At 41.8% G+C, this 26,654-nt stretch overlaps 1 long non-coding RNA gene across 2 annotated transcripts in view; it reads left to right on the plus strand.

The window, feature by feature from the left end:
- Positions 1 to 26,654, plus strand: part of LOC117086771 — a 104,388-nt gene that overhangs the window by 33,724 nt on the left and 44,010 nt on the right. For both annotated transcript variants that reach the window (XR_004438571.1, XR_004438570.1), the window contains one exon: positions 6,593 to 6,660. This is a non-coding gene — a long non-coding RNA (uncharacterized LOC117086771). The remainder of the gene's footprint in view (positions 1 to 6,592; positions 6,661 to 26,654) is intronic.

Raw genomic sequence — 26,654 nt, forward strand, 5'->3', positions numbered from 1 at the left:
AAAAAAAAAAAAACAGAACAGTATACGCAATAACCATGGGAAAATTACAAAAGTTGCAAATATATATAACTGGGACACCAGAAGAAGAGAAAAAGAGGCAGAGAAATAATTGAAGTAAGAAATAATAATGGCGGATTTTTTTTTTTTTCCAAAATTAATGACAGACACCAAACCACAGATCCAGGAAGCTCAGAGAAGCTTATAAAAAACCATGTTGGAGCCAGGTGAGGTGGCTCATGCCTGTAATCCCAGCACTTTGAGAGGCCGAGGCAGGTGGATCACCTGGGGTCAGAAGTTTGAGACCAGCCTGACCAATATGGAAAAACCCTATCTCTACTAAAAATACAAAAATTAACCAGGTGTGGTGGCATGTGCCTGTAGTCCCAGCTACTCAGGAGGCTGAGACAGTAGAATTGCTTGAACCCAGGAGGCGAAGGTCGCAGTGAGCTGAGATCATGCCACTGTACTCCAGCCTGGGCAACAGAGTGAAAGACTGAGAAGACGAAGGAGAAGAAGAAGGAGGAGGAGGAGGAGGAGGAGTCATGAGCTGGGAGCAGCACGTGTGCCTGTAATCTCAGTTATATGGGAGGCTGTGGTGGGAGGATCACTTGAGCCCAGGAGTTCCAGACAAGACTGGGCAACATAGAAAGAGTCCATCTAAAACAAGCAAACAAATAAATAAATAAACACTACCACGCCAGCAAGAAGAGAGCAAACTGAAATATTTGTTTTGTTTTCTTTTCTTTTTTAATAGTAGAAATGGGGTCTCACTGTGTTGCCCAAGCTGGTCTCAAACTCCTGGGCTCGGGTAATCCTTTTGCTTTGGCCTCCTAAAGTGCTGGGATTACATGGACTGAAATATTTAAAGCATTAAAAGACCCCACTAACCTAGAATTCTAGATCCAGTGGGATTATCCTTAAAAAGTGAAGGAGAAATGAAGATTTCCTTATTCAAATGAAAACTGAGAAAATTCATCAACAGTAGACCTTCCTAAAAGATATGTTAAAAGAAGTTCTTTAGAAATTAAAAAATAATAATATACCAGAAACTCAGATCTACATAAAAAAAAGGAAGAGCACTGAAGAAAAACAAATGAAGGCAAAATAAGAATTTTTTAATTCTTGATTGATCAAATAGATAATTGTCAAAATGATAATAGCAAAATGTATTGGATGATTGCAGTATATGTACAAGTAAAATGAATGACATCAGTGTTATAAGGGAAGAGAGAAAGGAATCAGAAATGCTCTAGCAAAAGCTACCTGCACTACTTGCAAAGAAGTATACTATTGTTTGAAAGTGGATTGAGATTAATTGCAAATATGTACCGAAAATTCTAGGGCAACAACATTTTTTTTTTTTGAGACGGAGTCTCGCTCTGTCACCCAGGCTGGAGTGCAGTGGCATGATCTTGGTTCAGTGCAAGCTCTGCCTCCCAGGTTCATGCCATTCTCCTGCCTCAGCCTCCTGAGTAGCTGGGACTACAGGCCCCCGCCACCACGCCCGGCTAATTTTTTTTGTATTTTTAATAGAGACGGGTTTTCACTGTGTTAGCCAGGATGGTCTCTGTCTCCTGACCTTGTGATCCGCCTGCCTTGGACTCCCAAAGTGCTAGGATTACAGGCATGAGCCACCACGCCCAGCCCAACAAAATTTTTTTTTAAAAAAAAGAAGGAAAAATTGATATTCTGAGATGAGAGAAAATAGAATCATTTAAAACGCTCATTTAAAATCAGAGAAGGCAGAAAAAGAGAAAATAAAAAGGAACAAAGAATAAGTGCAACAGAAAAAAGTCATAAACATAGTAGATGTTAATCTAACTATATCAATGATCATTTCATTTGTGAATGGTCTAAATAACACCAATTAAAAGACAGGCTGTCACACTGGATTAAAAAAAAAAAAAGACCCAATTATCTTGCTTGCAAGAAACCCACTTTAAGTATAAAGACAGAGGCCAGGTTACACCTGTAACCTCAACACTTTAAGAGTCTGAGGTGGGAGGACTGCTTGAGCCCAGGAGTTCAAGACCAGCCTGGCCAAGATAGTGAGACCCCTATTTCTACCAAAAATTTTTAGAAGTTTGCAGGGTGTGGTGACACATGCCTATAGTCCCAGCTACTTGGGAAGCTGCGGTGGGAGGATGGTTTGAGCTCAGGAGTTCCAGTGTTACAGTGAGCTACAATCCCACCAATACACTCCAGCCAGGGTGACAGAGTGAGACCCCGAACCCCCCCAAAAAAGTTTAAAAAACAAATAAATAAGTATGAAGACAGAGGTAGGTTAAAAGTAAAGAGATGGAGAAAGATATACCATGCTAACACTGCCCAAAAAAATGCTGGAGCAACTATATTAATTTCAGAACAAGGAAAATTATGGATAAGAGGGGCATTACACAATAAAAAGGGGATCACTTATTTAAGAGGCATAACAGTCCTTAATGTGTATACGCTGAAGAATAGAGCATCAAAATATATGAGGCAAAAACTGACAGAACTGCAAGGAGAAACAGATTAACTCACTATTATCCTTGAAGACTTATTTCAACACTGCTCTATTAGTAATTAATAGATCCTGACAGCAGAAAATCAGTAAGGACATAGTTGAACATCAATGAACAGACTTAATTACCACTTACAAGATATAGGTTAGCCTTACTTTAAGCAAAATTGGAAATACGAAAATACCTCCTTAGGAAACCAGTAAGTTTAGGTATGATGTTTCATTATATGAAAGAATTGTTCAATTTACTAAAGTATATTCTATTCTTTTTTTATTTTTATTTATTATTATTATTTTTTTGAGATGGAGTCTTGCTCTTGTCCAGGCTGGAGTGCAGTGGTGCGAACTCAGCTCACTGCAACCTCTGCCTCCCAGGTTCAAGTGATTCTCCTGTCTCAGCCACCCGAATAGCTGGGACCACACCACCATGCCTGGCTAATTTTTGTAGTTTTAGTAGAGACAGGGTTTCACCATGTTGGCCAGGCTGGTCTCAAACTCCTGGCCTCAAGTGATCTGCCTACCTTGGCCTCCCAAAAGTGCTGGGATTACAGGCGTGAGCCCCTGCACCCGACCTACCTAAGACTTTTAACAGTTTTCCTTTAACCATTTAAATTATGAATTCACAATTTAAATGAATTCATAGAATTCTATAGAATTCTTGCCAGGGGGCTTGTCTTGTAATTTGTGATTTTTTTCCTAAGTCCGAAGTGGAGAGTAATGAAGGAGTGCCATTCCTCCACACCAAAGGTCCCACTTTTCAATGATAGTTAGGGAAAAGAGTATATAAGACAGCTTCTTCTGCAGGGCCAGCCACCTCTTTGCCTAGAAAAGTATTGTCTGCTCCTTGTTAACTCCTCACATTCGTTCGTTCTATCAATAACATTTCCTGAGCATCTGCTATGGGCCAGGCACCACCTCAGATGACCACAAGCTATTCATATCAATTGGCAGCTCATTCACATCACTGTATGCATAAAAAATGATAATAGATTAGAAATATTGGAAATTCTCGGCACAAGTTTTCTGCCCAGTGTTGCATGTGTTATCAACCAAATGATTCTCACGGGGCTGGAATGAGAGTCACTGAAAATCAAGGCCATGTCTTTATCCCTTTCTTCCTCTCTTCCTGCTCTCTGGCTGTGCACAGTCAGGCTCCGGTTAACCAGTTGGGGCTTTCATTCTTGGGAGAACTTGAAAGTTCTCCTAGCCACATCAAAGCCTGTTCCTCTAGGACTCCAGGTAGCTGTGTTCACTGATTCCTTCCTTCAGTCAGTACTCACTAAGTGCATGCACACTTGACGATGATCTAAAACGCAAAGACAAATTAACCTCAGCCACTGCCCTCTAGTCGTTTGCAATTTATTGTATTCCTTCCCAATAGTTCCTGCAAAGTACTTACTCATGTCCTGTATTTCACAAATTTGGTTTATTTCACTTAATTATGTTTTCTTTCTCACTTTTCATATTATTTTGGAAGCACCATACATGGTATGGGAAGAATATAATAATCTTTGTGTATGTATTTGTAATGTCATAATCGTCAAAACAACACCCACAGGTTTAAGAATCAGGAAATCTGGGCTTGAGACCCACTTGTGCTTGTGTGGCCCTCCGTCAGCCACTTAACCTCTCTTGAGTTTCAGTTATTTCACCTGTAAAATATTTCTGGTTTGTCTATCGCACAGCTTTTGTGTATGTGTGGATCAAATGAGCAACTGTACAGGTAATCACTTTCACAATATCAAATGACATACAGATGGAAGTTGTTATTGTTAAAAGTTCGTGCCAGAATCAACCTCAGGGTTTGCTTATGTGTACAATACAAATGCCATAGAAATAGTAACTAAGGGCAGAATTTGGCCCAGGGCACTTTACTGCAACTTTTTTTTTAAGGCGGATGAAAAAAAATTAAAGACTTTTTGCTCAGAACAGAAAACTTTCAAACAAGAATCAGCACTTGCCAAGGACATGGTTATTAAGTGGATCTTTGTGAGGAAATTCAGAGGATGATGGAGAGCTTCTGAGATCAGGAACTGAAAGAGAAAAGCCTTTAATGTTATCATCTTCCTCCTCCACCCTTGCACTGCCTTGCTTAGAATTCCTTATCTAATCAACTAGAGTCACACATCTTAACAGTCAAACAATAAAAATGGGATGCACTTTAAGCCTGGATTGTTAGAGGCCAAAAACAACCTGCTGTTCAGGCTGCAATAGCCTGCGCAGAGGGCACTGAGCTCCACTTTCACTTTTAAGGGAACTGCAAATAAAATGCCTTTCTCTCTTGGATTTTGAAATGTTTTTTGTTAAATCTGGTTAAAATACTAAAAATCACATTATGTTCACAGAACCTAGCAAAGCAGCAAAGTTTATGCTATGAAATGTTAAGCAAAAGAAAGTGCAATGACATGAAGGGAAGAAAGGGCCTCAGATAATCCAAGTTTCTCGAGCTTGGACTCCTATGTGTTACGGTGGATTCTAGAAAAGTAGAAATAGGAGTGGTTAGCGCAAGTCCACTTGGTGTGGAGATCAGGATGGTGGCAATGAGAAGGGGTGAAGGGAATTGGAGGGTACTAACTACTTGAATTATAAACAACAGAAGCCAGCCATGATGTCTCACATCTGTGTTCCCAGCACTTTGGGAGGCTGAGGTGGGAGGTTGGCCTGAGCCCAGGAGTTCCAGGGTGCAGTGAGCTATAATCACAACACAGCCTTCCAGCCTGGGTGACAAAGCAAGACCCTAACTCAAAAACAAAACAAAACAAAACAAAAAGCCACCACCAACAAAGGAAATCTCATACCCACTGTAGGTGTCTACTATCAAAAACACAGAAAATAACAAGTGTCAGTAAGCATGTGGAGAAATCGGAACTCTGTGCACTGTTGCTGTGAATGTAAAATGGTGCAGCTGCTATGGAAATAGTATGGTGGCTTCTCAAAAAATTAAAAATAGAATTACCATATGATCTAGCAATTCCACTTCTGGGCATCCAAAAGAACGGGAAGCAAGATCTCAAAGAAGCATTTGCATACCCATGTTCATTGCAGCATTATTCACAATAGCCAGAAGATGGAAGCAATTCAAGTACGCATTCATGGATGGATGGATAAACAAAATGTGGTCTACACATCCAATGGAATATTATTCAGCCTTAAAAAGGAAAGACATCAAGTCCGGGCATGGTGGCTCACGCCTGTAATCCCAGCACTTTGGGAGGCCGAGGCGGGTGGATCACCTGAGGTCAGGAGTTCAAGACCAGCCCAGCCAACATGGCGAAACCCCGTCTCTACTAAAAATATAAAAATTAGTCGGGCGTGGTGCTGCACACCTGTAATCCCAGCTACTCAGGAGGCTGAGGAAGGAGAATCACTTGAACCTGGGAGAGGGAGGTTGCAGTGAGCCGAGATCACGCCACTGTGCTCCAGCCTGGGCAACAGAGCAAGACTTGGTATCAAATAAATAAATAAATAAACCTTGAGGACTTTATTCTCAGTGAAATAAGCTAGTCACAAACGATAAATATGGTATGATTCCACTTATAGGAGGTACCTAGAGTAGTCAAATACGTAGAGACAGAAAGTAGAATGATGGTTGCCAGGGACTTGGGGGAGATGAAAATGGGCAGTTGCTGTTCAATGGGCATAGAGTTTCATTTCTGCAAGACGATAAAGTTCTGGAGACCTGTTGCACCACAATGTAAACATACTTAACACCACAGAAACTACTGAAACTTACTTAAAAATGATTGATTGAGACTGTAAATTGCATGTTATTTTTATCACCATTTAAAATTTTTAAATTATTCTAAAAATTGAAAAAAGAACAAAGAAGAAAAGAAAAAGCGAAATGAAATCTCACTGCCCAGATTAACCTTATAGTTAATGATGAATTTCTGTGTTCAAAGATTCTGGTGGTTTCCCATTCCTATAAAGTCCAAACTCCTTACAACATTCAAGGGCTTCTTGGAGGTGGCCTCAATGACCCAGCCTCTGAGTCTTACCTTCCACCACCTCTTACAAGTTCTAGGTTCCATAGTCCCTGTACCCTTATGCACTCTCATCTCCATGACTTTTTTTTCTTTTTTTTCCCAGCCAGAATCTCATCCACTCTTCTGCATCCATTCACATGTCCTGGGAAGGCTTCCCTGATCACCTCATAGGTAAACAGCTCCCCTTCACTGGGTTTATATTTTGCAATTCATCACTGTGTTCTAAGTGTTTGTGAATACATCTCTTAGGAGCAGGTCAGCTCCCTGCAGGCAGAGTTAGTGCCATATTCATTCAGCATCTTTATAGTATACTGGTAATAACAAATATTTGATGTCATGTCACTAATCCTCCAGCGGTCACAGTGACCTTGGTCACAAGGCTTCAAAGGACTGACATAGTTTTCCCCCAACTGTCACCTCTACTTCTCCATTCTCATCTCCTACCACTGCCTCCTTGCTCCATCCCTTCCAACTTCCACGGCTTCTTTGCTGTTTGCTGGGTTCACCGGGTGTATTCTCACTTTCTGGCCTTCACACAGGCTGATTTCTCTCCCTTAAGGGTTCCTCTCTCAGATTCCTACATGACTCACTCCTCTACCTTCTTCAGGTCTTACTCAAAAGTTACCTTCTGGAAACAGCCTTTCCTAAACATCCTATTTAGAACTACAACCCAGTCCCACTTCCTCTCCAGCACTCCCTACCCTGTTTCCCATCTTCGTTTTTCTCCATTGCATTTACACCAGGTGGCTTGTGTTTTATTTGATCTTTGTCTCTTCACTGGAATGTCAGCTCCATGAGGGCTGGTGTTCTTTTACATTATTCATTGATTAAAAAAACAAATCTTGGCCAGGTGGGGTGGCTCAAGCCTATAATCCCAGCACTTTGGGAGGTCGAGGTGGGTGGATCACCTTAGGTCAGGAGTTCAAGACCAGCCTCGCCAACATGGTGAAACCCCATCACCACTAAAAATACAAAAATTAGCTGGGTGCGGTGGCAGGCACCTGTAATCTCAGCTACTTGGGAGGCTGAGGCAGGAGAATTGCTTGAACCAGGAAGGCGGAGGTTGCAGTGAGCCAAGATCGTACCATTGCACTCCAGCCTGGGCAACAGAGTAACACTCCGTCTCAAAAAAAAAAAAAAAAGAAGAAAAGAAAAAGAATCTTCAGTACCTCCTGCAGTGCTGGCACATAGTAGACTTTCAATAAATAGCTGTCCAATTAATTGAATGAGTGAATGGCTATAGAAAGCATTTGCATGTAAGATTATTGAATAATTTCTGATTGTCATCAAAATACTTTTTCTGTGAATGCTCATCCTGGGCCTAGAAAAAAAGTGAACACACTTTGCAATACAAGCTCTGCTCTGTCTTCACTATACAGGATTTAACCTGTACTAAGCAGCAACTGATTGATGTTTTTCTGTTGGCACACTGTTTAATCATTTCCTGTCACAAACTGAAGCAAAGGTCAAGTTCGATAAGCACTCAATTAAGTCTTTAGAAGATGGTGATGTGTAAACAGCTTACTAGTCTATATATGTAATTAATTTTAACATTACTTTGCAGGTTGCTTTAATTCTGTAGTAAAACAGTCCCTGCTAATATGCTGCCTATATTCCATTACAGTTCCTAATCTTTTATTAAGTCTCCCCGCTACCCGCCTGCTGCTGCTCCTGCCACATTTTCTTGTAAAAAATTTCAAACATAGGCAAGTTGGAAGATTTTACAGTGAATCTCCACGTACCTGTCCTTTCGATTTTACTATTTACATATAACACACCTGCTTTAACACTTAACTATCAATCCCTAATTAAGCCACTTGTAAAAAGTTATCCATTTATCCATTGTAATTAAGTATTTGATTTTCCCTGAAAGTGTGATTTGGGGTTAGAAATGCAAATTCTTGAATCTCAACCTAGGCCTACTGAATCCAAAATTGGCAGGGAGGTCTCCAGGTGGTTGGGGCTGGGGTGGGGAAGAGCAACCACAATCTGTGCTTTTGTTTTTGTTGTTGTTTTGTTTTGTTTTTGAGACAGAGTCTTGCTCTGTCACCCAAGCTGGAGAGCTGTGGTGCAATCTTGGCTCACTGCAACCTCCGCCTCACAGGTTCAAGTGATTCTTCTGCCTCAGCCTCCCGAGTAGCTGGGATTGCAGGCGTCTGCCACCATGCCCAGCTAATTTTTGTATTTTTAGTAGGGGAGGGGTTTCATCATGTTGGCCAGGCTGGTCTCGAACTCCTGACCTCAAGTGATCCACCTGCCTCAGCCTCCCAAAGTGCTGGGAGTACAGGCGTGAGCCACTGAGCCCGGCCTCACAGTCTGTGTTTTTGACAAATTCTCCAAGTGATTCTGAAGCTAGTTCAAGTTTGAGAAGCACCATTTCAAATAAAACTATGTGACTCAGTCTACCTGTTTCCATGGAGAGCCACCTGCATCATTGAAGTTAGAGGTTTCCTCTGGTGTGTTACCAAAGACAGACCCTAATGATACAGCTGTACCCAGGAGCCTTCCCTCACCACACACACGCCAACTTACTTAACATTAACCGGTGCAGTATAGTTTTAGTGATGCGGTTAAGAAGTTCAGGCTCGGCCGGGCGCGGTGGCTCAAGCCTGTAATCCCAGCACTTTGGGAGGCCGAGACGGGCGGATCACGAGGTCAGGAGATTGAGACCATCCTGGCTAACACGGTGAAACCCCGTCTCTACTAAAAAATACAAAAAACTAGCCGGGCGAGGTGGCGGGCGCCTGTAGTCCCAGCTACTCGGGAGGCTGAGGCAGGAGAATGGTGTAAACCCGGGAGGCGGAGCTTGCAGTGAGCTGAGATCCGGCCATTGCACTCCAGCCTGGGCAGCAGAGCGAGACTCCGAAAAAAAAAAAAAAAAAAAAAGAAGTTCAGGCTCTGGAACTAAAGAGATCTGGGATGGAATCTCAGCTCCACCAAGCTATATGGACTCAGAGCCTTGTTTTCTTATCTGTAAAGTGGAGTATAGAAGAGTACATCCCTCGCAACAAATAGTTATCCAGCCTTTTCTGTGCATCAAACATTGTAGATCCTGTTCTGGATGCTGGGGAAGTAGTGGTGAGGCAAGGCAAAGCTCAGTTCTCTTGGAGCCTTCAGTCTATAGGAGAAACTTACAACAAACACACACAAATAGAAATAATTTCAGGCTGGGCGTGGTGGCTCATGCCTGTAAACCCAGCACTTTAGGAGTGGGGCTGGGAGGACCGCTTTGAGCTCAGGAGTTCGAGACCAGCCTGGGCAACATGTTGAAACCCTGTTTCTGTTAAAACAACAACAACAACAACAGCAACAAAACAAACTAGCTAGGCATGGTGGTATACACCATGTCCTGCATTTCAGGTACATATTTCATAATCTGGTCCCAATCAAGTTATATGTACCTCTTTCCTCTTCCCTTTCTGCCTGCCTCCTTTCCTTCCTCTTCTTGCTCATCTTCTTTCCATCAACATCAAACACTGATCAAGTATCTCTGTTAGGTTGTAGGGACGCTAAGGGGATGTTGTCCTCAAGGTTCATCTGTGTTGTAGCATGTGACAGGATCTCCTTCCTTTTTAAGGCTGAATAACATTTCATTGAAGTATGTCCCACATTTTGTTTATCTACTCATCTTTGAGATTCTGCTTTAATTCTTTTGGAATATGTCCAGAAGTGGAATCACTGAATCACTGAATCTTGTGGTAATTACATTTTTAACTTTTGTAGGAGCCACCAATTGTTTTTCTTAGTCATGCACCATTTTACAGTCTCACCAACAGGGCACAAGTGTTCCAATTGCTCTTCATGCTTGTCAACATTTGTTATTTTCTTCCTTTTTTTTTTTTTCCTTTTCTTTCTTTCTTTCTTTTTTTTTTTGAGATGGAGTTTCTCTCTGTCGCCCAGGCTGGAGTGCAGTGGCGTGATCTTGGCTCACTGCAAGCTCCACCTCCAGGGTGCACGCCATTCTCCTGCCTCAGCCTCCCGAGAAGCTGGGACTATAGGTGTCCGCCACCACAGCCGGCTAATTTTTTGTATCTTTAGTAGAGATGGGATTTCACCGCATTGGCCAGGATGGTCTCGATCTCCTGACCTCATGATCCACCTGCCAGGGCCTCCCAAAGTGCTAGGATCACAGGCGTGAGCCACTGCACCTGGCCAACATTTGTTATTTTCTATTTGTTTGACTTTTTTAAAAAAGTAGCCATCCTGGCAGCGTGTGGTGCTCACTCCTATAATCCCAGCACTTTGGGAGGCTGAGGCAGGAGGATTGCTGGAGCCCAAGAGTTTAAGACCAGCCTGGGCAACACAGTGAGACCCTTGTCTCTATTTAAACATTTTTTTAAATTAAAAATAAATTTAAAGTAGCCACCCTAATGGTGTGAGGTGATATCTCAATGGGGTTTGATTTGCATTTCTCTAATGATTAATTATGTTGAGCATCTTTTCTATGCTTGTTGGCTATTTGTATATTATCTTTGGAAAAATGTCTATTCAAGTCCTTTGCCCATTTTTTAACTGGTATTTTAAAAAGTTGTTGTTGAGTTATAGGAGTTCTTTATATATTCTGGTTATTAACTCCTTATTAGATATGTGATTAGCAAATATTTTCTCCCATTCTGTAGTTTGTCTTTTCACTCTGTTGGCTATGTCTTTTGATGCATGTAATGCCCCTCTAGAGCTTGACAAATAAATCTTGCTGGAAAGTCTGCTTTATCTGATATTAGTAGAACTACCCTGGATTTACTTGGGTTAGTGTATTTTGGTTAATGTACACATATCTTTTTCATCATTTTATTTCAGTCTTTCTATGTCTTTATAATTAAAATGCATCTTTTTTTTTTAGCAGCATATACTTGTTTTCTTTTAATCCAGACTAAAATCTTTGTTCCTTTTTTTTTTTTTTTTTAGTGGAGTCTCACTCTGTCACCCAGCCTGGAGTGCAGTGGTGCTATCTCGGCTCACTGCAACCTCCACCTCCCAGGTTCAAGCAATTCTCGTGCTTCAGCCTCCCAAGTAGCTAGGATTACAGGGGTGTACCACAACAGCCAGCTAATTCTTTGTATTTTCAGTAGAGAAAGAGTTTCACCATGTTGGCTAGGCTGGTCTTGAACTCCCAACCTCAAGTGATCCACCAGCCTCAGCCTCCCAGAATGCTGGCATTACAAGCGTGAGCCACTGCACCGGCCTGAAATCTTTGTTCTTTATTATTATTATTATTATTATTATTATTATTTTGAGATGGAGTCTCACTCTGTCACCCAGAGTGGAGTGCAGTGGTCCGATCTCAGCTCACTGCAACTTCTGCCTCCCGGGTTCAAGTAATTCTTGTGCCTCAGCCTCCTGAGTAGCTGGGATTACAGGCACGCACCACCACGCCTGGCTAATTTTTGTAATTTTAGTACGGAGGGGGTTTCACCGTGTTGGTCAGGCTGTTCTCAAACTCCTAACCTCGTGATCCGCCCCGCTTGGCCTCCCAAAGTGCTGGGATTACAGGCATGAGCCATCACGCCCAGCCAATCTTTGTTCTTTAATTGCAGTATTTAGCCAATTTACATTTTACATAATTTCTGACATATAGAAGTTCAGATTGTGGGGTGGATGGAGCTTCTTGATGCCTTTAATCAGTTTATTTAAATTCTCAGTCATTATTACTTTAATTATGGTTTGTGGCTAATCTCTTTTTCTTCTCCTTTTGGACCTCTGATTAAATATACATGAGGTCTACAAATTTCATGTATCTCTTATGCTCTTTTCTGTGTTTTCCATTCATACTTTTTCTTGTTATGCTTAAATTTGAATATTTTATGCTGATGTATCTTCTAGTTCATGATTCCTCTTTTTTTTATTTTTTTGAGACAGAATCTCACTCTGTTGCCCAGGCTGGGATGAAGTGGCATGTTCATGGCTCACTGCAGCCTCGGCCTCTGGGTTCAAACAATCCTCCTACCTCAGCTTCCTAAGTAGCTGGGACTACAGGCATATGCCACCACAATCAGCTAAATTGTTGTTGTTGTTGTTCTTGAGACAGGGTTTTGCCATGTTGCCCAGGCTGGTCTTGAACTCCTGGGATCAAGTGACCGGCCTGCCTCAATCTCCGAAAGTGCTGGGATTACAGATGTGAGCCACCACACCTGGCTCGATTCTTCTCTTTTGGGACTGTGCTTATCTGCTTAATTTAACTTTTTTTTTTTTTTTTAGTTTTATAATTTCCACTTGATTCTCTTTTATATAAATCCCATTCTTCTGCTGAAATTTTCCATTTTTTAATTGATTTCTTGAACACACTAAACATGGTTACTTTAAAGTTTTGTTCTGGTAACTCCATTATCTGGTCACTGTGAGTCTCTTTTATTGCCTATTTTTTTCTCTCGGTTTTGAGTCATTTGTTACTCCTTTCTACCATATCTACTAAATATTGATTGAATTCCAGACACTGTGGGTGAAAAGTTATAAGAGATCTAGATGATGTTAACTTCCTTCAGAGAACATGAATTTCATTTTTTTTTTTCTTAGCATGCAGTTAGTAAGAGCCAAGCAAGTTGGTCAAATCAGAGACTGAGATGAGTAAAAGCTAAATTTCAAGCTTTGAGATGGCTTCTTTCTGGAGTCCCTTAGTCTTAGCACAATAGTTCTAAACTGAGGGTGACTTTAATCTCCAGGGAACATTTGGCAATATCTGGGAATATTTTTGATTGTCACAAATTAGGGCTGTGTTCTACTGATGTCTGACACAAGTTGGAAGTGGCAGAGGCCAGATATGTTGTTAAACATGCTACAATACACAGGACAGCCCCTCATTAAAAAAGAATTATCTAGTCCAAAATGTTAATAGTACCAACATTAAGAAACCTTGCTCTAGGGCTTAGTCCTTTTAAGATTCTCAATGGAAAGCTAGAGTATTTATCATGGTTTCTCATCTTTGGCAGGCCTTGAGCTCCAGTTTTTCTCCCAGTATTAAGAGACTGCCAAAACCTTTGTTTACCTTTATAGTCTTTCAGCAGCTGCTTTCTGCTTGGTTTTTCAGTCTCTTGCCCTACTTGTGCACAGTTTAGGAATTAGCAAATGCTTTAAGCGGGCAAAGCAATAATTTATGTTGGTGTCACCTACCCAGGATCTTGGCTCCTTAAGTCCTGGCTGATTTTGTTGATTTCTGATGCCTTAAAGAAGCTGTTCTTTTTTTTTGTTTGTTTTGCCTGTTGATATTATTGTTTTGCATTTTTATACAGCTTTGATATTTATTCCTATTGTGATGGTATTAGGGATCCAAGGTACTCCGTTATAGCCAGAGTGTAAGTTTGCCATGTTTGCATGTAATTGAGCGAGTTTAACTCCATTTTGACAGTCCTTCAGCTAATAACATCCCCAAAAGAAATCAGGTATACAGATTGCTCTAGAGTTAAATAACAATCATTTTTTTCACTATTTAAATAAAAACATGTTTAAGTTTTAGTTTTTGCCCAAATACATGATCTATAAAAACATTTTAATAACATACCTTACAAATATTTGCTCACTGTAGATAACTTAGAAAAACCAAAAGGATAAGGAAGAAAATAACAGATAAACATATTTCCACCATGCAAAAACAGCATCAGGAAAATTTTGGTATAGTTCCTTTCAGTGTTTCTTCTGTGTATGTGCAATGCTTTTGTTTCCGGGACTAACTCATAGGCATTTATGTTTTTTACTTTTTTATTTTTTATTTTTTGAGACAGAGTTTTGCTCTTGTTGCCCAGGCTGGAGTGCAGTGGCGCAACCTCGGCTCACTGCAACTTCCACCTCCCACGTTCAAGTGATTCTCCTGACTCAGCTTCCCGAGTAGCTGGGATTACAGGTGTGTGCCACCATGCCCAGCTAATTTTGTAATTTTAGTAGAGACGGGGTTTCTCCATGTTGGTCAGGTTGGTCTCGAACTCCTGACCTCAGGTGATTCGTCCCCCCTCAGCCTCCTAAAGTGCTGGGATTACAGGGGTGAGGCACAGCACCCGGCCTGTAGACCTTTATTAATTTACTTTGCATTTTGTTTTAACGGTATAATTTACACACTGAAGTATAATTTACATAGAGTAATATTGTGTACAATTCAATAACTTTTAGTAAATGTACAGAGTTGTACAACTGTCACCATAATCCAACTTTAGAACATTTCCATCTTGTCAAAAAGAAACTTCATGCCCATTTACACTCACTCCTTGGTCCAAGCCCCAGCCCCAGACAACCACTAATCTACCTTCTGTCTCTATAGCTTGGCCTACACATCTTCCATTTTATTAGTAAAGTCAGCTTGTTTTTAACAAAGTCACCCAATTTTAATTATATAATTCTTTCAGTCCTATCCAAATGAAATTGAACAAGTTTAAATAAAGATGGCTGTTATGAGATACAGACATTTGTGGTGTGTGTGTGTGCGTGCGCACGTGCGTGTGTGTTTGCGGATGATGCAAATCTTTTAAATACTATGGTATGTTTGCTTCCATTATTTTATGTATTCCTAATTTTCTTATTGAGATGTACTTCATGTAACATAAAATTCACCCTTTTAAATTTGGTGTTTATGCAACTATCAACACTATCTAATTCCAAAACATTTTCATCACCACAAAAAGAAATCCCATCTGCACCAGGCCTGGTGGCTCATGCCTATAATCTCAGCCCTTTGGGAGGCTGAGGCAGGGGTGTCACTTGAACCCAGGAATTCAAGACCAGCCTGGGCAATATGATGAAATCCTGACTCTACAAAAAAACAAAAAACAAAAAAATAGCCAGGTGTGGCAGTGGGCTCCTGTGGTCCCAGCCACTTGGGAGGCTATAATACTCTGTTTTCACGTTGCTGATAAAAACATACCTGAGACTGGGAAGAAAAAAAGTTTAATTGGACTTATAGTTTCACATGGCTAGGGAGGTCTCAGAATCATAGCAGGGGGGCGAAGGCGCTTCTTACATGGTGGTGTCAAGAGAAAATGAGGAAGAAGCAAAAGCAGAAACTCCTGATAAACCCATCAGATCTCATGAGACTTATTCACTATCATGAGAATAGCCCAGGAAAGACCGGCCCCCATGATTCAATTACCTCCCCCTTGGTCCCTCCCACAACATGTGGGAATTCTGGGAGATACAATTCAAGCTGAGATTTGGGTGGGGACACAGCCAAACCATATCAGAAGCTGAAGTGGGAGGATCACTTGAGCCTGGGAGTTTGACACTACAGTCAGACAAGATCACATCACTGCACTCCAGCCTGGGCAACGGAGACCATGTCTCGAACAAAACAAAACAAAACAAAACAAAAGAAATTCCACTCCCATTATCAGTTACTCCCCATTCCCTTCCCCGACCCAGCCCTTGGGAACAACTGCTAAACCAGGGGTCCCCAACCCTAGGGCCGTGGACCAGTACTAGTTGGTGGCCTGTTAGGAACTAGGTCACACAGCAGGAGGTGAGTGGGGAGTCAGCGAGCATTACTGCCTGAGCTCCGCCTCCTGTCAGATCAGTGGAGGTGTTAGATTCTCATAGGAGCCGGAAGCCTTTTGTGAACTGTGCAGGCAGGCATCTAGGTTGTGTGCTCCTTATGAAAATCTGATGCCTGATGATCTGAAGTAAAACAGTTTCATCCTGAAACCATCCCCTCACCGCTCCCTGCTACCTCCCAACAGGTCCATGGAAAAAGTGTCTTCCACAAAACCGGTCCCTGGTGCCAAAAAGGTTGGGGACCACTGCACTCAACTACTTTGTGTCTCTATGGATTTGCCTGTTCTGGACATTTCGTATAAACAATCATACAGTAGGTGGCCTTCTGCGTCTGGCTTCTTTCACTTAGCACAACAGTATTTTCAAGGTTCATTCATGTTGTAGGATGTGTCAGTACTTTATTCTTTTGTTTGTCTCGTAAAACAAACACAAAACAGTCTCACTCTGTCGCCCAGGCTGGAGTGCAGTGGTACGATCTTGGCTCACTGCAGCCTCCACTTCCTGGATTCAAGCGATTCTCCAGCCTCAACTTCCTGAGTAGCTGGTATTACAGGCATGTGCCACCAGGCCTGGATAAGTTTTGTATTTTTAGTAGAGGCAGGGTTTCACTGTGTTGGTCAGGCTGGCCTTGAACTCCTGACCTCAGGTGATTCACCTGCCTTGGCCTCCCAAAATGCTGAGATTACAGGTGTGATCCACCCCGCTGGGCCAGTACTTCATTCCTTCTTATGCTGAATAACATTCTATTTTATGAATATGTCACATTTTGTTTATTCACTAATCTGTTGATGGACATTGAGGTTGTTTCTGCTTTACTTAATAATATTTTAGTTAATATAATTTAATGAAAGGGGAGAAAATTATTACTGGGGTGGTATGATATTATGTTATATGTATATGTATATTGGTTTTTGTCCACAATTCCTGGCTTATAACTCCGATAGCCCTTGTTAATTTCCTAAGTAACTAAAATAATACGCAATCTTTCCGTAACATATTTGGTCTTTTGTCCTTGATTCCTGAAGCAGCTTCAGAATGGCTCCAGAGGGATAAAGGTGAGACAGTCTTTTGTTATAATATTGGGGCATTTTAGCCCTCAGAAAACAGAATCTCACTCTCTGACCTCCTGCCCCCTTTTATCTTCTTTTTCTCCTCCATGCAGGCCACAGAAACTAAAAATATATTACAATCTTCTGACCTGAAATTCTCTGAACTGCCTTTCTTGTCTGATTGTAGGTTGTAAGACCCCCATGTCAGAAGGGGTCCTGTCCCACACTCGGGAGGAAGGAATGCTGCATAGAGAGGCCAGGAAGAATCTTGGCCTTACTGGGTTTCCCTGCTCAATCTATAAGCATTAGATCATATTCTTTCTGTCCAATCACAGTTCTCCCTGGTTGTCAATCATGCCTAGCCAATGAAGTCTCCATAAAAAGCCCAAGAGGATAAGGTATGGGAAACTTTTGCACAGCTGAAATTCTGGAGGCTTGCAAGAAAATGAATGAGAACCCATCACCTGCCGGGAGGGTGGCGCATCCCCCTCCACAGGAGCTGAGGCTCCTGCAATCAGGACCCTTTCAGACCCCACCCTATGTATCTCTTCATCTGGCTATTTATTTGTATCTTTTAAAATAGCCTTTAAGATAAGTCAGTAAACCTGTGTTTCCCTGAGTTTTGTGAGCCACTTCAGCAAATTAATCGTGCATTAAGAGGGGGTCACGGGAACCCCAACTTGAAGTGGATTGGTCAGAAGTTCGACAGGCTTGGGCTTGCAACTGGCATCTAAAGGAAAGGCGCTGTTGTGGGACTGAGCCCTCAACCTGTGGGATCTGACACTGTCTCCAGGTAGATAGCGTCAGAATTGAATTAGAGAACACCCAGCTAGTGTCTGCAGCAGAACTGATTGCTTCCTGTTAGTGGGGAAAATATCTCCACCGATTTGGTCACAGACATCTTCAGTGTTGATTATTGTGGTGTGAGAGCACAGGTAGTGTATCTGCACTTCTCTAATAATCTCACGAATACATTAACTGAAACTTATAGTAGAGAACACAATAATATCATAAAGAAAAATAAAACAAAGACATGGAAGAGCTAAACTTTTTTTTTTTTTTGGAGACAGAATCTCGCTCTGTCGCCCAGGCTGGGGTGCGGTGGCACAGTCTTACCTGAGCTCACTGCAACCTCCGCCTCCTGGGTTCAAGTGAGTCTCATGCTTCAGCCTCCTGAGTAGCTGGGATTACAGGTGCACACCACTATGCCTGGCTAATTTTGTATTTTTGGTGGAGATGGAGGTTTCACCATCTTGGCCAGGCTGGTCTTGAACTCCTGACCTTAAGTGATCTGCCCACCTCGGCCTCCCAAATTGCTGGACTTACAGGCGTGAGCCACCGAACATGGCCAAGCTAAGCTTCTTTTAAGGCTCTGATTGACATGAAATAATATCTAAGCCCAAATTTCTCTTTATTCAAACTGGAATGAGCAACACACTCAAAAACGGTTATGAAAACTGAAAAATAACTGAAATTAGAACCGTATTCTAAGGGTAAAAACACCCTTAGAGTAATATTCTGCCAACAAAGAAGCTGTGTATGTGGAGTGGGTGGGAAGTGACAGAGGTGGGCATGTGGATCCTTTTGTTGCTAATAATAAAAATTCCTAGAGCACTGAGTCTCCACATGGCAATATGATTGAGAAGAACCGTATATTATTCCCTTCATTTCCGCTCTTTGAATCTCAGCACTCCCTCAAAGAGCATGCAGGGCCTTCAGTTGGTACAAGGAGCTCATGAAGCCAATTAATTTTTTTGTTCTTTCTCACAGTGACAAACTATAATCCTCAACCATTTGTGTTGTAAATATTGGTCATGGTGAGAAACTATGGGCAGTGTGATCTTCAGACTAGCTGTGCATTTACACATGCATGTACACACACACACACTCACATACATTCAACTTTCTCAGCTCCAGTCCCACCACAGGACAGCCTATATTTATTAGGTGTTCCAAGTGATTGTGACATAGCTGATCTTTTTTTTTTTCTGAGACAGTCTTGTACCCAGGCTGGAGTGCAGTGGCGCGATCTCGGCTCACTGCAACCTCTGCCTCCTGGGTTCAAGCGATTCTCCTGCCTCAGCCTCCCGAGTAGCTGGGATTACAGGCATGCACCACCACACCCAACTAATTTTTGTATTTTTAGTAGAGACAGAGTTTCACCACATTGGTCAGGCTGGTCTCAAACTCCTGACCTCAGGTGATCCACCCACCTTGGCCTCCCAAAGTTCTGGGATTACAGGCATGAGCCACTGCGCCTGGCCTGAACTGAACTGTAGTTTTGACTTTTTTTTTTTTTGAGACAGGGTCTTACTCTGTCATCCAGGCTGGAGTGCAGCGGCACAATCATAGCTCACTGCAACATTGAACTCCTAGGCTCAAGCAAGCCTCCTATCCCAGCCTGCTGAGTAGCTGGGACTACAGGCACATCACCATGCCTGGTTAATTTTTGCATTTTTGGTGGAGTTGGAGTCTCACTATGTTACTCAGGCTGGTCTTGAGCTCCTGGGCTCAAGTGATCCTCCTGCCTCAGCCTCCCAAAGACTCTTTGAAACTAGGGTAAATTGGAATTTTCCCTGCCTAATTTTCCAATAGGTTGGCATTTCTCCCATTGTTTACCCTATAACCTCCACCCACCTCTGGTTTTCTGCTATTTCTCATGAGCTTCTACGGAGGTGCTACGGGAAGGCAAGGAAGAGGAGGGTATTAGGGAAGGGGAAGGGCAGGGACAGGCCTGCAATCTATCACCCAGCGAGGCAGCATGGAGGTATGCTACCCAGGTCTCACTTCAGGAGAACAGGTTGCGGGGAGGGCAGGTGACTGACAGCCCCCAGCCCTCAGGTGTGTTGCAGGGTTCATGCCTGGAACACACCCCCTGAGCTGCTCCCAACCAATGACTGAGCTCAAAGGGGTGCTGGGTCAGACGCTGAAGAACTTGGATTCTCCAGTCAGTTGGTGCAGCCTGAGGCTCTTCCCCACTTCCTTTCCTTTCTCACTCCACAGATGTCACACCTCATTGCAGTCTGAGACTCTGTCTACTTTTTCTTATTTCCTCCCCCTTTTTCCCCTCACAGGAACTTCCCTCATAAGTCTCTTACTCCTTTTATTAGTCTGCTCCAGCTGCCTAATAAAGTACCACAGACTGGATGGCTTAACAAAAATTAAGCCAATTTATTACTTGGTAGAAGTCCATGATCAATGTGTTGGCAGAGCTGGTTCCTTTAGGGATCTCTCTCCTTGACCTGTAGATGACTAATAAGGTTTGGATGTTTGTCCCCTCCAAATCTCATGTTGAAGTGTGACCCCCAACACTGGAGGTGGACCTAGTAGAAGGTGTTTGGGTCGTGGGGGTGACTGTCTTGTGAATGGCTTGGTGACCTCCTCTCAGCAATGAGTGTTAGTTCATGCAAGATCTGGCCGTTTAAAAGAGACTGGTACCTCCCCTTTCTCTGGCTTCCATTCTTGCCATGTGACACGCCTGAGCTCCCTTCGATCTTCTGCCATGATTGAAAGCTTCCTGAGACCTCACCAGAAGCCAAGCAGATGCTGGTGTCATGCTTGTACAGCCTGCAGAAGTGTCAGTCAATTCACCTTTTTCCCATTTGCCCATTTTCTGGCAACACTTGAGGCTGCAGTGTTTACCCTGAGATAACTTTGCCGTGAAATATCTCGCTTTTATTATTTCCATATCACTTAGTATATCAACTTTGGAAACAAAAGACATCGTTCTCTATATAGCATTCTGTTTTTAGTAGTGGTATTTTCATTTACAAAACATAGTAATTCTCGGTCGCTGAAAATGTCGAATCCTAGAAAACGTAGCATTCCTACATGTGATGTTAATATCGTTCCCAAACGGTTTTTGGCCGAAGATTCACTTGATGAATATGATTTTTCTGAAATAGACAATTCTGATGATTCAGATGTTAGTTCTGACGTTAGTTCTGTTTAGAAATAACCACGAGAGCAGTGTTTGTATTTTATTTTCACATTGAAAATCAGTCAGATTTGCTTCAGCCCCAAAGAGCGTGTTTACGTAAAATTCAATGAGCACTGGCAGCCAGCTGCACTTTTTTTTTCTAAATGGGAAAGGGATAAACCTCTTTTCCTTATAAGTCACCCAGTCTCAGGTATTCCTTAATAGCAATGCAAAAGAGATTTAGTAAAATGGCCATTTTCCCCTGTGTCTTCACACCGTCTTCCTTCTGTGTGTCTGTGTCATCATATCCTCTTTTTCTTTTTTTTTTTTTTGAGACGGATTTTTGCTCTGTCACCCAGGCTGGAGTGCAATGGTGTGATCTTGGCTCATTGCAACCCCCGCCTCCCACGTTCAAACGATTCTCCTGCCTCAGCCTCCTGAGTACGCCCGCCACCATGCCCAGCTAATTTATTTATTTATTTATTTTTAGTAGAGACAGGGTTCATCATGTTGGTTAGACTGATCTCGAACTCCTGACCTCATGATCTGCCCGTCTCGGCCTCCCAAAATGCTGGGATTACGGGCTGAGCCACCACGCCTGGCCCCATTATACCCTCTTCTTATAAGGACATCAATCTTATTGGATTAGGGTCCACTCTAATGATCTCATTTTAACTTAATTACATCTTTAGAGATCCTAATTCCATTCACATTTGTAAATACAGTCACATCCTGAGGCACTGGGCATTAGGACTTCAACATACGAACATTCTGGCAACATAATTCAGCCCATAGCACTCATCGAATTCTGTCTTGGCATCTGCTTTTCAGATGCCAGGTTAATCTAGGAGTATAACCAGGTAAAGCATTGGTGTGCCAAATGACCAGTGACTCATCTCTTCCCACCCCAGTCTGCTTCTATAAATCCAATTACAAAAGTAATAATGAATAGACAAAACATGAAAAAAACATGTTTCAAATACGAAATAAATCTCCAGGTTTTTTTGGTAATCCCTAATCCCTTGGAAATTTGTAGTAGGGATTATTATAACATAGAAAACTGTAAGTGACAGAAACAGATAAGACGCTTCCTATCAGTGGTTCTCCTCAAGTCACTGGTACTTCAAGTGCCCTCAAGTCAGTGGTACTTCAAGTGTGGCAGACACAAGGCAAGCCTTAGATCTGTGCCTTTGAGCCTGACACTGGATCCCGTCACCAGCACAGGAACAGTCCTCTACAGCCAAGGTGGCCAGTGCAGATTTTAAAAAGGTTGGGTTGGCATGCGAGTAAAAAATAAACTCTAGCAGAGATTTGGTAATTCTGTCATTTGTTGGCTGATATTTTAATATTATTGTCAGTTTCCTAGGCATATTTTGCTTCAATGAGTAGGAAAAATGTTTTAATTAGTGCCCTTTGTTTACAATTTTCGTCTTTCAGGTCCATGGAAAATTCCAGTGTCTTCCGTCTTCATAATTTCTGGGGGTTTGGCAGTGTACCAAACCAGCAACTATTTCAATAGAGAGGAATCGCCTCTCTCAAAACACATTTTATTGCTTGGAAGATTGCTCTTCATTAACACAACCAGGAAAATACTAATAAGATCCTTAGAGTTTAGGGCTATCCCACTCAGAATTGGTATTTTTTTTTCCTATCACCCATTTTCTTAAGCATTAGTCAATATTTAATGGGAGCCTACTGTATGTAAAATTCCTTACTAAACAGGATTGGGTTTGCTTAAGAGTGATAAAAGACCGGGCGCGGTGGCTCAAGCCTGTAATCCCAGCACTTTGGGAGGCCGAGATGGGCGGATCACGAGGTCAGGAGATCGAGACCACCCTGGCTAACACGGTGAAACCCCGTCTCTACTAAAAAATACAAAAAACTAGCCGGGCGAGGTGGCGGACGCCTGTAGTCCCAGTTACTCGGGAGGCTGAGGCAGGAGAATGGCGTAAACCCGGGAGGCGGAGCTTGCAGTGAGCTGAGATCCGGCCATTGCACTCCAGCCTGGGCGACAGAGCGAGACTCCGTCTCAAAAAAAAAAAAAAAAAAAAAAAGTGATAAAAATAGACATAGTCTTTGTACACAGTCTGTGGTTTTATTTTATTTATTGAAATCAGAATCTTCTAACTTCACTAGGGTGATGTGTGTGTGTGTGTGTGTGTGTGTGTCAGAGTATATACTATAACATAAAATTTTTCATCTTATCCATGTTTAAGCATATAGTTCTGAAGCATTAATTATGTTCACAATGTTGTGCAACCAACACCACCATCAATTTACAAAACTTTTTATCACCCCAAGCAGAAACATTGTAACTTTAAACGTTAAACTCTCTATTCCCCACTTCTCCCAGCCACTGGTGAGCTCTCATCTATTTTCTCTCTCTACAAATTTGCCTAGTGTGGATATTTCCTATAAAGTGGAATCATACAATATTTGTCCTTCTGTGTCTGCCTTATTTCACTTACCCTAATGTTTTAAAAGTTCATCTGTATTGTAGCATGTATCAGAACTTCATTTTTTATGGCTGAATAATATTCCTTTGGAGGTATATACCTCATTTTGCTTATCCATTCATCTGTTGATGGACAGATCAATAGATCTGTTGATTTGAGTTGTTTATACTTTTTGGCTCTTGTGAATAATGCTGCAATGAACACTGGCAGATGAGTATCTGTTTGAGTCCCTGTTTTCAATTCTTTTGAATATACACCTAAAAGTGAAATTGCTAGGGCATATAGTAATACTATGTTTAGCTTTTTGAGAATCACCAAACTGTTTTCCATGGCAGCTGCACCACTGTAATGAAAATATTAAGTAACATTTTCATCAACAATGTATAAGGGTCCCCATTTCTGTGCATCCTCACCAGTACGTGTTATTTTCTGTTTTTGTTTTGTTTTATAGCCATCTAGTAGGTGTGAAGTAGTAGCTCACTGTTTTCACTCACATTTCCCTTATTTGCTAGTTTTGTTAAGCAGCTTTTCACGTGCTTGTTAGTCACTTATTTATCTTTGGAAAAATGTCTAGTCAAGTTCTTTGCCCAATTTTCTAATTGGGTGGTTTTTTGTTGTTGAGTTGTAAGAATTCTTTATATAATCTGGATCCTAGACACCAGACATATGATTAGCAAATAATTTCTTCTATGTTTTCCTTTCACATTTCCAATAATGTCCTTTAAAGTTTTAAATTTTGGTGAAATCTAATTTATCTAGTTTTTCCTAGAGATGTCGCCATATCTAAAAATCCATTGCTGGCCCAGTGCAGTGGCTCACGCCTATAATCCCAGCACTTTGCGGGGCTGAGGAGGGCAGATTGTTTAAGCCCAGGAGTTCAAGACTAGCCTGGGCAGAATGGCGAAACCTTGGCTCTATGAAAAATACAAAAAAATTAGCTGGTGAGGTGGCATGCACCTGTGGTTCCAGCTACTCAGGAGGCTGAAGCAGGAGGATCACCTGAGCCTGAGAGGTAGAGGCTGCAGAGAGCTGTGATCATGCCACTGCGCTCCAGCCTGGGCAACAAAGAGAGACCTTGTCTCAAAAAAACAAAAAAAAAAAAAATTCTTTGCTGATCTACTGTGTAAACCTGAGATTGTGAAGATTTACTCTTATGTCTTATTCTAAAAATTTTATAGTTTTAGCTCTTATATTTAGGTCGTTCATCTATTTGAGTTAATTTTTGTGTATGGTGTGAAGTAGGAATCTAACTCCATTACTTGGCGTATGGATATCCAGTTATCTCAGTACTATTTGTTGAGGAGACTATTCTTTCCCCTATTGAATGGTCCTGGCATCATTGTGAAAAATTAATTGGCCGTCAATTTATGGAATTGTTTCTGGAGTCTCAAATTTATTCCACTGGTATATATGCCTTTTATTCTACCAATACCACATTGCTCTGAATACTGTAGCTTTGTAGTGACTTTTGAAATCAACAAGTATGCGTCCTCCAACTGCGTGGTTTTTTTTTTTTTTTTTTTTTTTTTTGAGATGGAGTCCTGCTCTGTCGCCCAGGCTGGAGTGCAGTGGTGCGATCTCGGCTCACTGCAAGCTCCGCCTCCTGGGTTCACACCATTCTCCTGCCTCAGCCTCCCAAGTAGCTGGGACTACAGGCGCCTGCTACCACACCCAGCTAATATTTTGTATTTTTAGTAGAGACGGGGTTTCACCATGTTAACCAGGATGGTCTCCATCTTCTGACCTCGTGACCCGCCCCCCTCCGCCTCCCAAAATGCTGGGATTACAGTCGTGAGCAACCGCGCCCAACCCTGTGTGTTCTTTTTCAGCATTGTTTTGGCTCTTTGGGGCCCCTTACCCTTCCATACGAATTTGAGCATTGGTTTTTGGTTTTTCAATGTCCACAAAAAGATCATTGGCATTTTGATGGGGACTGCATGGAGTCTCAGATTTGAATATTGACATCTTAACAATATCAAGCCTTCTAATCCGTGAACATAGATGTCTTTCCATTTATTTAGGTGTTCTTTCATTTCATTCAGTAATGTTTTGTAGTTTTCAGGTACAAGTCTTATACTTCCTTGGTTAAATTTATTCCTATTTTATTCTTTCTGATGCTAATGCTAGTGGAATTATTAAAATCCATTCCCTTTAAATGTAACGTTGATGAATGTTAGTAAATTCATACTGTTGTGCAACCTTCCACACAATCTAGTTTTAGAACACTTGCATCAGATTTCCCTTGTGTCTGTCTGTGGTCAGAGTCTATCTTTGGTCAATGTCTATCCTCCCCAACCCCAGGCAACTTCTGATATGTTCTCTGTCTTTATAGTTTTGCTTTTTCTATGCTTGTATATTAGTCCTTTCTCATGCTGCTAATAAAGACATACCTGAGACTGGCTAATTTATAAAGGAAAGTGGTTTAATTGACTCACAGTTCAGCATGGCTGGGGAGGCCTCAGGAAACTTACAATCATGGTGAGAGGGGAAGCACACATGCCCTTCTTCACATGGCAGCAGGAAGAAGAAAAATGAGTACCAAGGGAAGGTGGAAGCCCCCTATGAAACCATCAGATCTCGTGAGTACTTACTATCACGAGGACAGCACGGGGGAAATCGCACTCATGATTCAATTACCTCCTACTGAGTCCCTCCCATGACACGTGGAGATTATGGGAGCTACAGTTCAAGATGAGATTTGGGTGGGGACACAGTCAAACCATATCAACCCATCAGATAAGCAGGTCCTTACATTTATATAAAATGCAGTTACAAACAACACACCATCTCCTTTTCATTCCTAAGATCCCTAACATATAAAATCCTGAAAATCACAGTCACAGGAGAGTTGCATCATGTTAGGTGGAACTACTGCCTTATTGTTGTCTTTATGCAGAAGAAAATAGGTTTCAATTGAATCCCCAAACCATAATGTCAGATTTGGAATTAGGGGCAATCAAGTCTTCTAAAAATGAATTTCAATGTGTTACCAATATAATCTGTATTTTCCATTCAGCTCAATGCATTTGGTGGGAAGTTCAGATGAGTGGACTGGCCACATGATACGGCAATGATGAAAACTTCAGTTTAAAGATTCGTAATTTGCCTGCATTGGCATTCCTTCCAGGTGATGACATTCCATGAGCTTCTAATTAATTAAAGCCACAATTGCCTGAAAAGCCAGTGAAGTTATGGACTAGTTTGAAAATAATTATGTACATGGTAGGGTAAGAAGACTCTCATGCTACACTTAGGATAAGATGGCATTGCTATTTG

The sequence above is a fragment of the Trachypithecus francoisi genome, unplaced genomic scaffold (assembly GCF_009764315.1).
Source record: "Trachypithecus francoisi isolate TF-2019V2 unplaced genomic scaffold, Tfra_2.0 Lachesis_group10, whole genome shotgun sequence".
Classification (NCBI taxonomy): domain Eukaryota; kingdom Metazoa; phylum Chordata; class Mammalia; order Primates; family Cercopithecidae; genus Trachypithecus; species Trachypithecus francoisi.